This window comes from Macadamia integrifolia, chromosome 1 (assembly GCF_013358625.1).
Source record: "Macadamia integrifolia cultivar HAES 741 chromosome 1, SCU_Mint_v3, whole genome shotgun sequence".
Classification (NCBI taxonomy): Eukaryota; Viridiplantae; Streptophyta; class Magnoliopsida; order Proteales; family Proteaceae; genus Macadamia; species Macadamia integrifolia.
This window is the reverse complement of record NC_056557.1, coordinates 24823437-24838768: the sequence shown is the minus strand read 5'-3', so window position 1 is coordinate 24838768 and position 15332 is coordinate 24823437. Positions and strand designations below refer to the sequence as shown.

The window sequence follows — 15332 nt, the reverse complement described above, 5'->3', positions numbered from 1 at the left end:
ATGTATAACTTTTGTTACAGAAATCGCCTGAAAATTCACTCCACCAAACAAAGAAAAACGATGCCTTCCCAGTTGCTCCACATATGTTGCCTGTGGAATCTTAATTCATGTCGTACCTCCCACCTTCACTAGAGTTTGGTAGAATCTCTAGTGGTGGTAACGAAGGTCGACCAGCAACCACTGCAAAAGTAAGAATGTTCTGCTCTATTTGCAGGCTTCACCGTTCTCTATATGGCCTGAGGCAGCCCCCCATCCTTGGTTCCACAGATTGTCGTAGTTTCTCCTCCAAATAGGGTTTTAGACATCTCATATGGATCCCTCTCTATTTTCTAGAAGCGAGGTATTGTTCTCATTTATGTCTTAATATATGTGGATGACATTTTAATTACCAGCATTGGAGCAAATTATATCTGTCTTCTTCTGCAATGCCTTGCGGATGAGGTTTTTATTAAGGACCTTCGGCCTCTCCATTTTTTTTTTTTTGGATAGATAGAATCACTTTATTACCAAGAATGAGGAAAAAAGAATGGGGGAGGGACATACAAAACTCAGCCAAACGGCATACAGAGCCAAACTCGAGAGCTGGGCTCAAGTGAAAAGAATTAAAACAAAGAGCAAGAGCTTAACAACACCTCAAAACATCACAACATCAATCCATCTCTGAAGGACAGATAAATCCCAACACCTAACTCTCATGTAGCCAAGCCACATGGATATCCCATTTGCTAACCAGGAACAAGCTTTTACCCGACCTCTTTCCTTCAATGGATGAGACTGCACATTTATCACGAACATCCCACCTCTCCATTTCTTCTTTGGCATAGAAGCAGTTTCTCATCCCAAATGGCTGCTGCTCACCAATTCTCGCTACATTGATGATCTCCTCAAGCACTATAGTATGGTGGATTGCAAGCCACTACAGACACCTATGGCTTCCACCACAAATCATCCACTATAGGGGTGTCCTGATGTCTGATCCCACCCTATACCGCTCTATAGTAGGTGCCCTGCAATATGCTACACTCTTCCACCTTGATGTTTTCTTCTTTGTCTACAGAGTGCACCGGTTTATAATGCCCACCACCAATGATCATAGTGTAATGATCTCAAACCCGGGATAAGGGTATGGTCACACCCTCGTGGGTGACGATAAAATGATCAATAAATAAAACAATCAATCTATGATTAAAACCATAATATCCCCCATTACATTAAAAAAACTTCTTAGTACATATTAACACATCAAAGTATCAGGATCTCCCCTGGTGGCAGTACTTACAATCCAACCTCCTTTAAAAATTATATAATTTCTCCATTGGGAAATACATAATATCCAGCTACTGCAAAAAGAATAACAAACTATAATTGGACACTTGAAACAATTTAAAAAATCTCTCTTGGTCTATGCCGCATTCTTGGAATACTCAGCCTTTTTGCACACACTAGCTCAGCGAGCGAGAGAGGCGAACCTATATGCACAATCGATTGAGAACTGATCTCACTTCTAAGCAAAGCAAAGCAAATGTTTAACTGGTCTCGCTACACCTTCAAACCTTCCTGAGTTTCTCTCCCACCAAATAAAAAACAGGATGAAGGAAAAGCCGCTCAGCCACATTCTCTTAAAGAAAATGGATTTAGCCTTTTGCTTCCACCACACTAACAAGTTATCCATTCCGTTGAAAACTGGCCACTGTAGACCAAAGCATCCACAAAATTCATGCCAAAACCAAGACGCAAAGTCACATTCATAGAATTTGAAGCATAGATTCTTCTTCCTAACAACTAGGAGACAAAGATAAAATAATCAAAAAGAGTTCTCTATCTCATTCTTCACTGACTTGCAAGCTTATTACCAACCATACGGACTTGATTTTGATCTGCAAAAAAATATTTATAAATGTGGGGTGAGCTCGACAGCTTAGTGAGAAAAACTCTACATAAACAATTCCACCCCGATAACACACATATCCATACGAAAGTCAAAATGATATATCATTCTTATCTCATACACTTCTAATATTTTACGACTAAAAATATCCAATCAATACAGCTCTCTTTGCCCCTTGGCAATTCTATGGTCTCACCAGTCACGTCTCTTAGGAATCGATGCCTCACTGTATCGTCCCTTGACTAAGATCTCATACAAGTGTCACTTGGCACCTACATGCCTCACTGTGCTGTCTTTTGACTTCGATCTCTCCAAACGTATCTGTGGCAACCAATGCCCCACCATGCCTTCTCTTGACCATGGTATCGCCCACACAGCTTACATGATGTATCCCTACTAATTTTGTTTATTATTATTATTTTCCTAAAGATCAAAAATTTTATTAAGAAAAAATAAGAATAAAAATAAAAATAAATACAACTCCAAAATAAAGTTATAAACCCCCACCTTCGGCATGTCAATTAGCAGGGGAGAAAAAATCTGTAAAAAGATTAACTAAACTGAAACCTAGGTATTGATTTAGTATCATGGGGATCTCTGAACAAATGTGAGATGGGAACTTGATATTGACGTCCGAGAGACCAGATTTTGCTGCATCTTAGCAGAAAATCTGCAATTTGCTTCACAAAAACAGTGAGAAATCTTCCATCTTATAGACTCCAAGAAGGTCTTCATAGAGATCCAATCTTGAGCTACGTACCATGGAATAGATTGATATTGAATAGGTACCACCACTCCCGCTGAGTCAGATTCAATCCAAGGAGCATCAATATGAAGGTCCTTAGCTTTAAGAATACCTTCCATTAGAGTTGTGAACTCAGCGTAGTAGTTTGAGTGAATCCCTAAGAACGTCTTAAAAGAACCAACCACATTGTCCCTATGATTATGAAGCACTCCACCTGCTCCTGATCTTCCTGGATTGTTGAAGGAGCAACCAGCCACATTCAATTTCGTCCAATCCCAGTTTGTTTTACACCAAAAAAACTTCTAAAATAGACAAAGGCTTACTGGGAAGAGCAGATAATCCCAATCGGCGGCAACACATAAAATCCGTAGCTTGCTTAATGACACCAGATAAGGAGAAACTAGCTTCCTGCACATCTTGTTTGATATTCTCAAAAAACTATGGCGCTGGATTTAAAAACCCCTTCATGATGCCGATCATTCCTCTCCCTCCATATGTTGTCAGCCACAACTATGAATCTCATAGACCATGGATCACAAACAACAATTGCCCTACGTTTTCAGATCCACCACTGCGACAACTGACTGACATCATCAATATTTGGCCAAGGAACACTAAACAGTCAAGGTACTTTTTCCGAATGGACACAGAAAAGTTGCATTTAAAAAAAATGTGGTTAAAAGCTTTAGCATCCAAACCACATAAAATGCACTTAGAAGCAAGAGAGACTCCTTTTCCAGAAATAATGTCATTTGTTGTACGCTTCCTATGCATTAGGTGCCATCCAAAAGTGAACTGTCTTGGATGCATGAATTTACTCCAGACTAGAGAAAACCACAGAACCTTGGGATTTATTTTCCTTATCTCATTCTACGCTGATAAAGAAGAAAAAGAATCGGACAATGTTTCACTCCAGATACACCTGTCCTCTAAATCATGCTGAGGCAGCCTTATCAAATGGGCAGCGGAGAATGCTTCTTTTAACACACTCGATCTTACATCAAGAATATTCCAATTGAAATTTTGAATAATTCCTAGCACCTTCGTAGAAGAATTAATCATAGGATCAAGAGTGCTACCACATAATTCCGCAATAAAATTTTCTCCCAATTAGTTGTCATTCCAAAGATTGATGTTCTTGCCAATCCCCATGCTGGCAATGAAAGACCACATCTTATTAGTACCTGGCCATATCGAAGAAGATTTCTAGGATTTCTTAGGGATCCCATTACTAATGAATCTAGCTTTAAAAAATTTTGCTCATGGCTGAATTCCCATGCTTAATATTCCAAGCCTGCTTGCAAAGAAGGGACTTGTTTATATCACGGAGTCTACGAATACCCAATCCACCTACCTCTTTTGACTTGCACACTAGATCCCACTTAACCATCATAGCTTTAGTAGAGTCTACATCCCCTGACTAGATGAAGTTCCTCATTTATTTTTCCATCAAATTGATTAAGGAGGAGGGAAATCAGTACATAGAAAAATTATGCACAGGCATACCCAAAATAGCAAAACGAACCAATTGAACCCTACCAGCCATAGAGAGCAATTTACGTTTCCAACCTGCCAAATGCTCCCTGATTTTGTTCATCACAGGCATCAAGAACTGGTTCTTGACTCTTCCTTCAAATATTTGCACCCCGAGGTATTTAGTAGGGAAATTACAGGAGCTAATTCTCAAAATCTTTGAAATACCATGCTTCCTTGAAGGAGGGCCTTACCATAAAAATCTTGCTCCTCTAAATTAACATGCTGACCCAAAAAAATCTTGATACTTCTTCAAGAAATCATGAAGGTTTTTAACATAGTTTGTAAAGGCATTCATAAAGATAAGAATATCATCTGCTAAAAGTAAATGAACCGGCACCAACTCACCTTTTGGATATTGCAAAGTTTTAATTTTCTTTTCTTGTAGCAATCTCTTCAAGCCTCTACAAAGGACCTCTTTAGCCAATATGAATAAAATAGGAGAAAGTGGATCACCTTGGTGCAACTCTCGCTCCACCCCTAATTATCCCACCAGACCTCCGTTGAGAAGAATCGAAATCTTCGAAGATGAAAGAATTTGGTGAATCCACTTTATCCACTTATCAGAGAATCCAAGCCTATGCAGAACATGAAGAATGAAATTCCAAGAGATTGTGTCAAAAGCCTTCTGAATGTCTATCGTGGCACCCATTCCACCTCCTCTAGTAGAAGAGAACATGTGATTTGCTAACTCAGCGGCTAAAGCAATATTATTGTGGATTACTTTCCCATGCTAAAACTCCCTGTACTCTTCTGAAATTAGCCTTAGCAGAAGGAAAGATAACTTTGTAGCCAATAATTTGGATATCACCTTGCAAAAGATATTGTCCATACATAGAAGCCTGAATTTATCAAGAGATAATGCACCATCCACCTTAGGAATAGGAGCCAGGTAATTGTTTTTAATACTTGTTGGCATATTGCCAGAGCGAAAAAATCTCTAATAGCAAAAACGAAATCGTCAGAAATCACATCCCATAAATGACGAAAGAAAGAACCTGGGGAGACTTCAGATCTGGGCAACCTATCAAGGTTGAGGTCCCAAACTACTCTTTTAACTTCGGCCATTCTAGGTATAGAATCCAAGCAAAGGAGGTCCACCTCATCAATAAAGTAGGGATCGCATCCAGCAACTCCATATGGCCCACCACAGGAATTTATTATTCTTTAACCACATAAGCTTTTTTATTACTGCAACACATCCCATTTGGGTGAAAATCCCAAAGTATCATTAAACGTCCACCTCCATTCTAGCCAATAGGCTTTTATGCATGCTACTGCTATATTACTATTCAAGATACCCATAAAATAGTGCATTTCATGAGCATTGCATTTTTTGCCTTTGCTTGACTTAAAATTTTACAATATTATTATTAGAGGCCACAAACATGAGAATTTTCCCACTAGTAAACAAGAGGACTTGAACTCAAGACCTCACATGTGCAAGGCAACCTCAAAATGATGAAATATAGGCCTATGAGGAATACATAGAGAAGTCACCATATTGTTTCTTACTCAATTTGAATACACAAGTGTAGACACCAAATTTTGTCCCCCCCTCCCCCGCAATGATGAATTACGGGAAATAAGGAGACATATATTATCTCTTTCGGAAAGAAGTCAAATTTTCGGCACAAATCTAGACTATCCCAGAACTTGTGATCGGTCAAACCCGATATTTTTTAAATGATGTGGGGAGGGTGACCGAAAGTGGTCATTAATACCTTTTGCTAGAATACGACAATCGACCCTAGCATGTGTTTGATTCCCGTATCATTGGAAAGTACTTGGAAATATGGTCCCATTGATATCTTGTATGAAAAAAATAGATACCTAGATGTGTCGTAATGCCTACCTAAACTTTGAACCAGTTAAACTAAACCAAACCCTAAACCAAACCAAACCTAAACCGACCCAAACGAAACCAGATCAACCGAAACCAAACCAGACCAAACCAAAACAACCCAAACTAGACCAAACCAGACCAACCCAAACCAAACCAAAACCTAAACAAAACCAACCCAAACCAAACCAAACCAAAACAACCCAAACTAGACCAACCCACACCAGACCAAACCTGGACCAAATTAAACCAACCCAAACAAGACCAAACCCTAAACCAAACCAGACCAAACTTGAACCAAACCAGACCAAACCAAATCAAACCCTAAACTAGACCTAACCTTAAACCAGACCAAACCTAAACCAAACCAAACCCTAAACCTGACCCAAAACCCTAACCTGGACCAAGCCCTAGACCAAACCAAACCCTAAATAGGCCAAATCCTATACCAAACCAGACCAATCCAAACCTTAAACCAAAACCTTAACCTAAACCAAACCCTAAACCCGAACCAAAAACCTAACCTAAACCTAAACCTAAACCCAAGCCAAAACCCCTAACCTAATTAAACCCTAAACCAAACCCTAAATTTGAACCAAAACCATAACCTAAATTAAACCTAAACCCGAACCAAAACCCCTAACCTAAATTAAACCCTAAATCAAATCCTAAACCCGAGCCGAAACCCCAACATAAACCTAAACCTGAACCAAACTAAACCACCCTAAACCAAAGGCCATTGTTGCCCAGTCTAGGGGTAGCAGCCCAGTCTATGGGAGTATCTGGAGGTGTAACAGGGTGCCACGGGATATTTCAATGCGTAATGGGATGCCACGTATTTTTTCAATGCATAACGGGGTGCTACGTATGTAACAGAGTGACACAAGGGGGAGGAATCCATGTAAGACCTTACACGGATTGTGTAAGGACCTACACATCCATGTAAGCCCTTACACGGATTTGTGTAAGGACCTACACATATGTGTAAGCCCTTACACGGATTTGTGTAAGGACCTACACATCTGTGTAAGCCCTTACACGGATTTGTAGGGGGCTTACATGGATTTGGCCCCCCTTTACACGCTTTTAGGTTTTTTTACATAACTACCCCTCCTCCCTTCTATAAATAGTGCCCCAGGTCAATATAAAACCCTAGAAAAAAATAGTGGAGAACCCTTGAAGAAAAGAAATTATTCGAAGAGGCTTTACCAAAAAAAAAAAAAAAAAAAAAAAAGAGAGAGAAAGAGGAAAGAAAAAGAATAGGCCGAGCCGAGCTTCTTGAAGTTGTCGGAGTCCACAACATCCATATCAGATCATCCATATCAGGTTAGTACGGAACTTCTATTTAAGTTCATTTGTATTCAATTTTGACATTTTATTACGGCGCGGAAGTCCTACACAAATTTTCAAAGCTGATTCTGAACCTAGGAATACGGCGTTAAAGCCCTGTCCAAATTTTTAGAGTTGATTCATACTCTAGGAATACGGCGCGGAAGCCCTACCCAAATTTTCAGAGCTGATTTTGACCCTAGGAATATGGTGCGGAAGCCCTGTCCAAATTTTTGAAGCTTATTCCAATCCTAGGAATATGGTGTGGAAGCCTTGCCAAAATTTCCAGAACTAATTCCAACCCTAGGAATATAGCACGGAAGCCCTGCCCAAATTTTTAGAGCCGATCCCAACTCTAGGAATATGACTCAGAAGCCCTGTTCAAATTTCCAGAGCTGATTCCAACCCTAGGAATATGACAAGGAAGCTCTATCCAAATTTTCAGAACTAATTCCAACCTTAGGAATATGGCGTGGAAGCCCTCCCGAAATTTCCAGAGTTGATTCCGATTCTAGGAACATAGTACGGAAGCCCTGCTCAAATTCCTGGAAACCAGAACCCATAGTCACACCCTAGCATAGAAGCCCTACCAACTTTGTTACCCAGGTGCCGAAAGTTTTTAATTTCTCCAAGAAAGAGAGAAGAAAATTAAATCGTTGCCCCTGAGTTGAAGAAAATTATATGAAAATTCACCGTTTTCATCGGTTATTATCATGTAAATATTATGTCGTAATTTCATTTGCATGTATAATACATACCTCATCTCTATATATATTATTTTATGTGTTTATTGCATAAAATAATGATTTATTGTTATTATTCCATGTATTAATTTTAGCATCTGTACATTAAATGTAACACGTTTCATCATTTTATGTGTTATTGCATGTGTTCCTCACATGAAATAACGATCGTAATTGTCATGTCATGGAGCATTGTACATGTATGTAGATAGGATAATTGCATTTTCTATTATTTTATGTGGATTTTATTATTTCATGTGATTTTAATATTGATCTATATTTTATATGATATTTCAATAATTTCCTACAATTATATATATATATATATATATATATGTTTGCGTTATTTCACGTAATAGGATCCATGTTAGCTTAGGCTGTTAAAATTCTCGGGAGAGAATATTCGAAATCCAAGCTTCTGGTAGGAAGACAGGAAATTCTGGGCGAGGTGGGTGCCTAACACCGTTCCACACTCGTAGCGTGACATGGACCCTTATCTCTAGAATAGACTAAAATATGAAGTCAAATTCGGGGGTTCCTTCCTTGCACAGGAATCCAACCTCCTACTCGAGCACGATCTTTCGATTGGAATTGGGCTCCACCATAGGGTTCTAGGCCCTGAATTCTAGATGGCGACTCCAAAGATCATGCATTTCCCATCCACCCATAGTCCCCAGTTTACCATGTTTTGGAGACCGTTCAATCCATTCACCCCCTACAAGGGAGACTAGAGGTGACGGGAGCAAAAGAGTGGAAAAAGGAAAAGTAGAAAAAAGGTATTTTCCCTTACAACAAGTAATTAAAACCTGTTGATATCCAAGGCCCTCAAGTCCCACAATTCCACCGAGAGGGAGAAATTTTGGTTCTGTTCCTATGAAGTCCAACACAAAATATATTTTATTATAAAATCTTGGGATGGCGTACTACATAGGGTTTTCCTTTGCATGGTCCACCTATCTTGTAGTTTAACAACATTGGGGCACTTATCTCACAGCAAATCTAGTTTTTCATGCTCGTATTAAGCATGTGTAGATTGATTTACACTTCATTTGTGATAGGGCGGCTAAAAAGCAATTAACAGTCCAATTCATTTCTACTGCGGTGCAACTTCTCACCAAAGTGTTGCTTACAACTCGTTTCAATTTTTAAGAGAGAAGTTGAAGATTCGATGCTTCGATTCTCCCTCTTATAGGGGTGTATTGGACGCATATGGAGTTCCCATGTTTTTGAAACTCTGAATGCCATATCCTCTCAAGAAAGCTATTGTATTTTCTAGGGAGTTCCTTTCCATGGAAATCGCTACTTGTAATTATCTCTTTCCGTTCATAACCTAACCCATTAGTGCTATGTAATAATTTGTATATTTATTGATCTTTTTTTGCCAAAGATCAGCAAGAAACTTTATTAGAATAGAGAAAGAAAAATTACACAAATATGCCAAAAGGCCCAACAAAGCATACAAAAATCAAAAAGCATATCCACCTTCGACATAGCCATCAACAGATAGGCACGTTGGAATAGAAAGAAGGTCAACTAAAACAATAAAGGGGTCTCAATTGAGTATCCCAGCTGATGTCAAAATGCGTATATATATATATATATTGATCATTACCAATGAAAATCAATCCAGGAATTCAACAAAAATATATGTTCTAGCCAAATGCTTCATCAATGGTGACAAGTAATTGTAATGGAGAAAATACATCTTATTAATTTTCCACTCATGTTAACTCACTTATAGATATTCAAACAAAGGAAACGATGGCTACTAGGGGTGAAACAGGGCTGGGTTGGGCCGGGTTTCTTAAAACCCTAACCCAACCCTAGGTCCCAAAACTCTACCCAACCCTAACCCAACCTTTCCGGGTTCATGCTTAGGCCCAACCCTACCGAGCTCAGGGTTGGGCTGGGTTGACCCTAACTGGTCATCTCAATGGAATCACATTTTGATAAATATGATTCAATTCCGATTCCAATTCCTAAAATGAATTGAAACCCGGTTTTCTAATTAAAACCCTAAAATGAATTGTTCCATTAAACTATATTGAATGTGATATTTATCATTCTTTCATGGAGATTCCATGTGCCTCTATTTTTTCATGTGACGCTTTTTTTAATCCCCTCCATCAAAAGTCAACATATTATGACGATCCAATCATTCACTGTTGTTTCATCTTGATCTACAATAATGCTTAATTTTCAATAGATAAGGACCAAGAAACTCAGGTACTGCAAGGCCTCCTCATTCCTTATTTCCACCTCTCCTCATTCCTTATTTCATGGATATAAAGATAGGTTTTTCCTTCGGCTTTGTACTCTCTCTTTTGGCTAGACTATTCTCAATCATATTCTTATTACACAAGAAACTCAATGACAACAACAAGAAACTCTTTTGGCTAGGAGAGACACCTGCATTCTACAAAGCACAAAAATAAGCAGGGTTAGACTCAGGGCGGGTTAGGGTCGGGCTGGGTTTTCTATGCCTCAACCCAGGCCCAGCCCAACCCCACACAAGGTTGTGTCGGGTTGGTCCTCATAGTTGGGTTAGACAGGGTTCGGGCTCAGGGTGGGTTAGGACGGGTTCGGATCGTCAAGGCTAAACTTACACCCCTAACGGCCATGAAGGAAATCTTTGATTCACCATTAACACCAACACGAATTTTTTTTCCCCCTAAAAGTCAGCAAGTATATTAAAATAATGAATAAAAAAGGTACAAGATTAAGGACCATGCAAGCCTAGAATTAGACAATAAGAAAACACAAAAAAACAACCCTATCACTCCCCACCTTCAGCATGGCCTTGAGCAGGGAGGAAAGGATACACAACTTAGAGGGAGGACCACTTTCAGCATTGCCATCAATAGACTCTCACTCCAATCTATCTTATGACATTGAGTTAAACCTATATTGATGCCTAAGTTGGGCTTTGCAGCTAATTTTATTAGAGTCAAAGTTTGGGCAGCCATTCCAAACACTTGGTATTTGAGATCTTGCTCCTTGGTTGGCTAATATATAAGCCACAATATTCACTTTTGTGTTACCCGTCCATGTAACAGACTCCAAGAAAAAATGGTAGAAGTTCCACTGTTGCTCGAAACACCAAGGGATAGATTTCCTCAACATTGCCTCCACCACAGCTTGAAAATCACATTCAATCCACAATTTCATACAATTCATCTCTCTTACATATTTTAATAGCCAAGCATGGAGTTTTTAAGCACATTCACCAATCAAAACAGTTTTGAGTTATATATATATATATATATATTTTTGAATGAAAAATATATTAAAACACGAAAGAAAAACAAATACAACATACAAAGCCAAATTGGCTAGACTAAGGAGAAAGCCATACCAAGCCGCGAAGAGATAGGCCTCAGCCTCGATCTAAGAGGGGACAAACCCGAAAGGGGGGCGGAGAAATAGGCAAAAGAAGGGACAGATACAATGAAAGGGGATAGAAACAAGCAAAAGAAGGGAGGGAAACAATAAAAAAGAGGGGGGGGGGAGAGAAACAATAAAATAAAAAATAAAATAAAATAAATAAAAAGAAGAAGAAAAGAATGATACAAGAAAATGGGGGGGGGGTGGGGGGAATAGAAAAGAAGAAGGTTCCAAGAAGATGCTTAATCTAAGGTGGAGGAGAGAAGAGAGGAAGGTCCCTAGAAGATGCCAAGAACCAATTTTTACCTGTATCCAGGCAAACAACAAAATTATGAGGAATTTTCTTACTCACATCAAAAGTAATAGCATCCCTTAGCTGCTCCAGTGAACGTTTTACTGCTGATTGATCCATGACTCAGCCAACTTGTTGAAAGCAGTCATAGAAGAGCCACATTTGGTCCATGCAGCCATGGCCTTTTCCTTCATCATCTGACTCCGTTCTCTAAGCACTCTCCCTTCTTCCGATTTCATCAACGTTGTCACCCTTTTCTCAACCTCTGCAGCACTCACCAACCCATCTTCGGATACCTCCATCGGCATTGCCAATTTCATCTCTTCCACCAAAAATGCTTTGTTCATTCGCTGCTCAGAATAGAGAGGCCATGCCACCATAGGCACCCCAGTGCACACGGCTTCTAATACCGAGTTCCACCCACAATGAGTCACGAACCCACCCACCGACTCGTGACTCAGCACTTTGACTGTGGTGGCCACAATTTGATCACAAGACCCTTCTCCTTTGTCCGATCCAAGAAGCCTTGCGGCAACAAGGCATCTAAATCTGGGTCTTCAATTTCCACAGAGGACTGTTTGCTATTGTCCTCAGAGACAGGCTTACGGACAACCCACAAGAACCTCTGCCCGCTCTTCTCCAACCCTATAGCGATCTCCCTAACCTGCTCTGCCGAAAACACACCTCGGCTCCCAAAACTCAAGAACACAACGCTTTGACTCGGTTGCGTATCAAGCCATGACATGCACTGATTTACAGCTTCACCCTCATTCTTAGGGGTGGCTATCAATGGTCCAATGCAGTAAACAGGTGGGGTTGAAGCATCTGGTACGCAGAGCCCATCAGTAATGGCTTTGATCAATGTTGACTCAAGACACTCAAAGGTGTTCACTATAATTCCCTTTGATCTGCGTAGGTTTAAACCAATCTCTAAGATGTCGTTGTAGACCTGATCCTCTCGATCCTGCACTGGTCCGGGCATATATGAGGCAGGCATTGGTGGCAAACCTGGGAAGTGGAAATGGATGGTGGGTATGTCTTTGAAGCTCTTGGTGGTTTGATTGTGAATGATTGGGAGATAGAGAAGCAAGGAGAGTGTGACAGCACCGCTAGTGAGAAAGAAGTAAGTAGGGATGCCGAGATCGGATGCAACGCTGAGGGCTGCTGTAGGAAAGACATCTATGACAAAGGCTTGAACTTTTGAGGACTTCGAGATAGTTTGGAGAGCATGGCTGAGATTTGGGTTGTTGGGGTGAATGAATTCTGTATGGATTGATGCTCAATTAGGAGAAGGTTTCATAGAAAGAGTAGGGAGCTGGTGGAAGGTAATGGAATTGGTGGTTTCCGAGATGTGGCGAAGGAAGGCGGTGACATCGGGGGTGAGGAGAGGTCCCTCTGCAATGATAATTGTGACTGAGTAGCGGTGGTGGTAGTGGCGGACAATGAGCTTGGCGAGCTCCACCATTGATACGAGGTGGCCCATCGCCATTATCGGGTATAACACTATACTGCCTTCCATTTTTCTTGCTCAGCTCTCACCTCTTCCTCTGGTTAGTATTGGGTACTGGGTAGTGCCCAATACATCACTGCATTCGTCAGGATTTGAAATCTTAGGAAAATTTGCAGAATCCCCCTATTCTTGCTTGCCTTTGTAAGTCTGCCAGGCAAGATCTTTGGTTGGTTTTTGGCTGAAAAAGGAATTTAACTAGAGCTGAAACATAATATTAGGAAAATCTTTCCACTATCAACCAAATATATTGTTACCATACATATCTTTTTAAGTTTTGGTAACGATTAGTCGATTACCATACATATCTGATAACCTGTATCCAATTACCACTCTTGATAGGATTCTAACTGTATTTTAAGAGTTTCTCATTGTATATAGCGTTACTGCATGTAGCATGGTAATTCTACATCAACAAAGATAGAATAACCAATATCAATAGAAAGAGTTTCCCTAGGTTAGGGGAGCTCCTCAACAAACATGTTATATACATATGACCCCACAATTGTCCAACCCTGTGTTCACTGTTAGTTGCTTCAGATTGATAAGTGGAGAAGGGAAAACTTTGTTGTAAGTAGCCCATCTACAACTTCTCTTACCGAAAGCCTCAAATAAGAAAGCACATTTAAAGCAAGAATGGAGATTATATTTCTTTTATTCCTTTCCCACCAAATATGATGAATTGCATTATTTAAGGCCAGCTTACCTAGAGAATCACAAGAAGATTTGTCACTGAAGTTCTTCAATATCCACCTCCATTCTTTGGAAAAAGGGAGGACAATCTAGGATTGAGCTACATTTTTCGAAGGATTCTATCCAAGACAAATTTAGCGAAGGGACATGAAGAGAATTAATGTTAGGAATGATTATATTTCTCTAAAGAACGAGCTCCCGTGTAAAAAATGGGATTGATAATAAATAATGATTGTGGTTAATGATTAGCCCATGAAAAAGCTTAGCTAATTGAATGGTTTGAAGATGGAGTTGTGGAGAGAGAGATGAAGGTGAGCAGAAGGTTCAGAGACTTAGTAGAACTAGATGATTCAGAAACTGCAACACGCATTAAGAAAGTACAAGTGGAGTGGTGCGAGACTAGATCATCAAAGTATTCTCTTTCATACAAAGCATTGCCTATGAGAATGGAATGAAAAACTGCGGTTACTGTAAAAGATTGGGGCACTTTTAACTTATGTCCTCACAAGAAGGCAATGGGTGCCTGTCAAACAGCCAATGATCAGGCAGCGAGCATCCCGGGGGCATCCTATGTGGAGGAAGATGGGGTCAACCTTGTAAGCCCGGCTATGGTGAACTAGGTGACTCAGTCTGGTCGAGTGTCCTCTATCTTAGAAAAAGAGATCAATTTGCATCAATCTAATGGCTATGCAAGGGAAGGGAACATGAAAGGTGAAGGTGGTTCTCTATCACAATCCAAAGACAGTATTCTAGATATGCATGGGGCCTCAATTTAGGAGATTCTTTGGAAAGAAGTGTTTTACATGGCCTTAATGATAACAATGATTTGTTGGAGGAGGCTAATGCGGGTAAGAATTCAAATTCTTCTTATCCTAGAGGAGCTCCTATTATAAAAGAGGATCCTATCTTACAGAAGAGGATTGAGCTCCTCTGTGGCGCAACACAGTGTTTGGTGCACATCCAATGGCTAGAAACACCTTGGCATGGAGTTCAAGGCGGTCATATGCAGGCCAAGGCATTGCTAGGTATTGGATACGCGCCGGACGTTGTCTTGCGCCACAGAGGAGCCAAATCCTACAGAAGATGGCAAGGAATCAACCATCCATTAATGGTATGATTAGAAAAGAGGGAGAGAATTTAGTGTATCAAAATAGGGAAGATTTGGTGGGATCATAATCAGCTGAGATGGAGGAAGCAACTATTATGGAAACTCCTTCCATTAGGAATAATCTTTGCTCTCTGAACAGAGCCAATCAAGGTGGAGATCAATTGTTTGTCCCTTAACATTCTTAGGCAAGATATGAGGCTCTTTCCATTCAAGGTGGGGATTGATTGGGATCAAATGAGGGAGGGATATTGGTGCATGATAGCCTTC

At 40.1% G+C, this 15332-nt stretch overlaps 1 pseudogene; it reads right to left on the bottom strand.

Moving 5' to 3' along the window:
* Positions 1–11226: 11226 nt before the first annotated feature.
* LOC122061954 lies at positions 11227–13388 on the bottom strand (annotated as a pseudogene).
* Positions 13389–15332: the final 1944 nt, after the last annotated feature.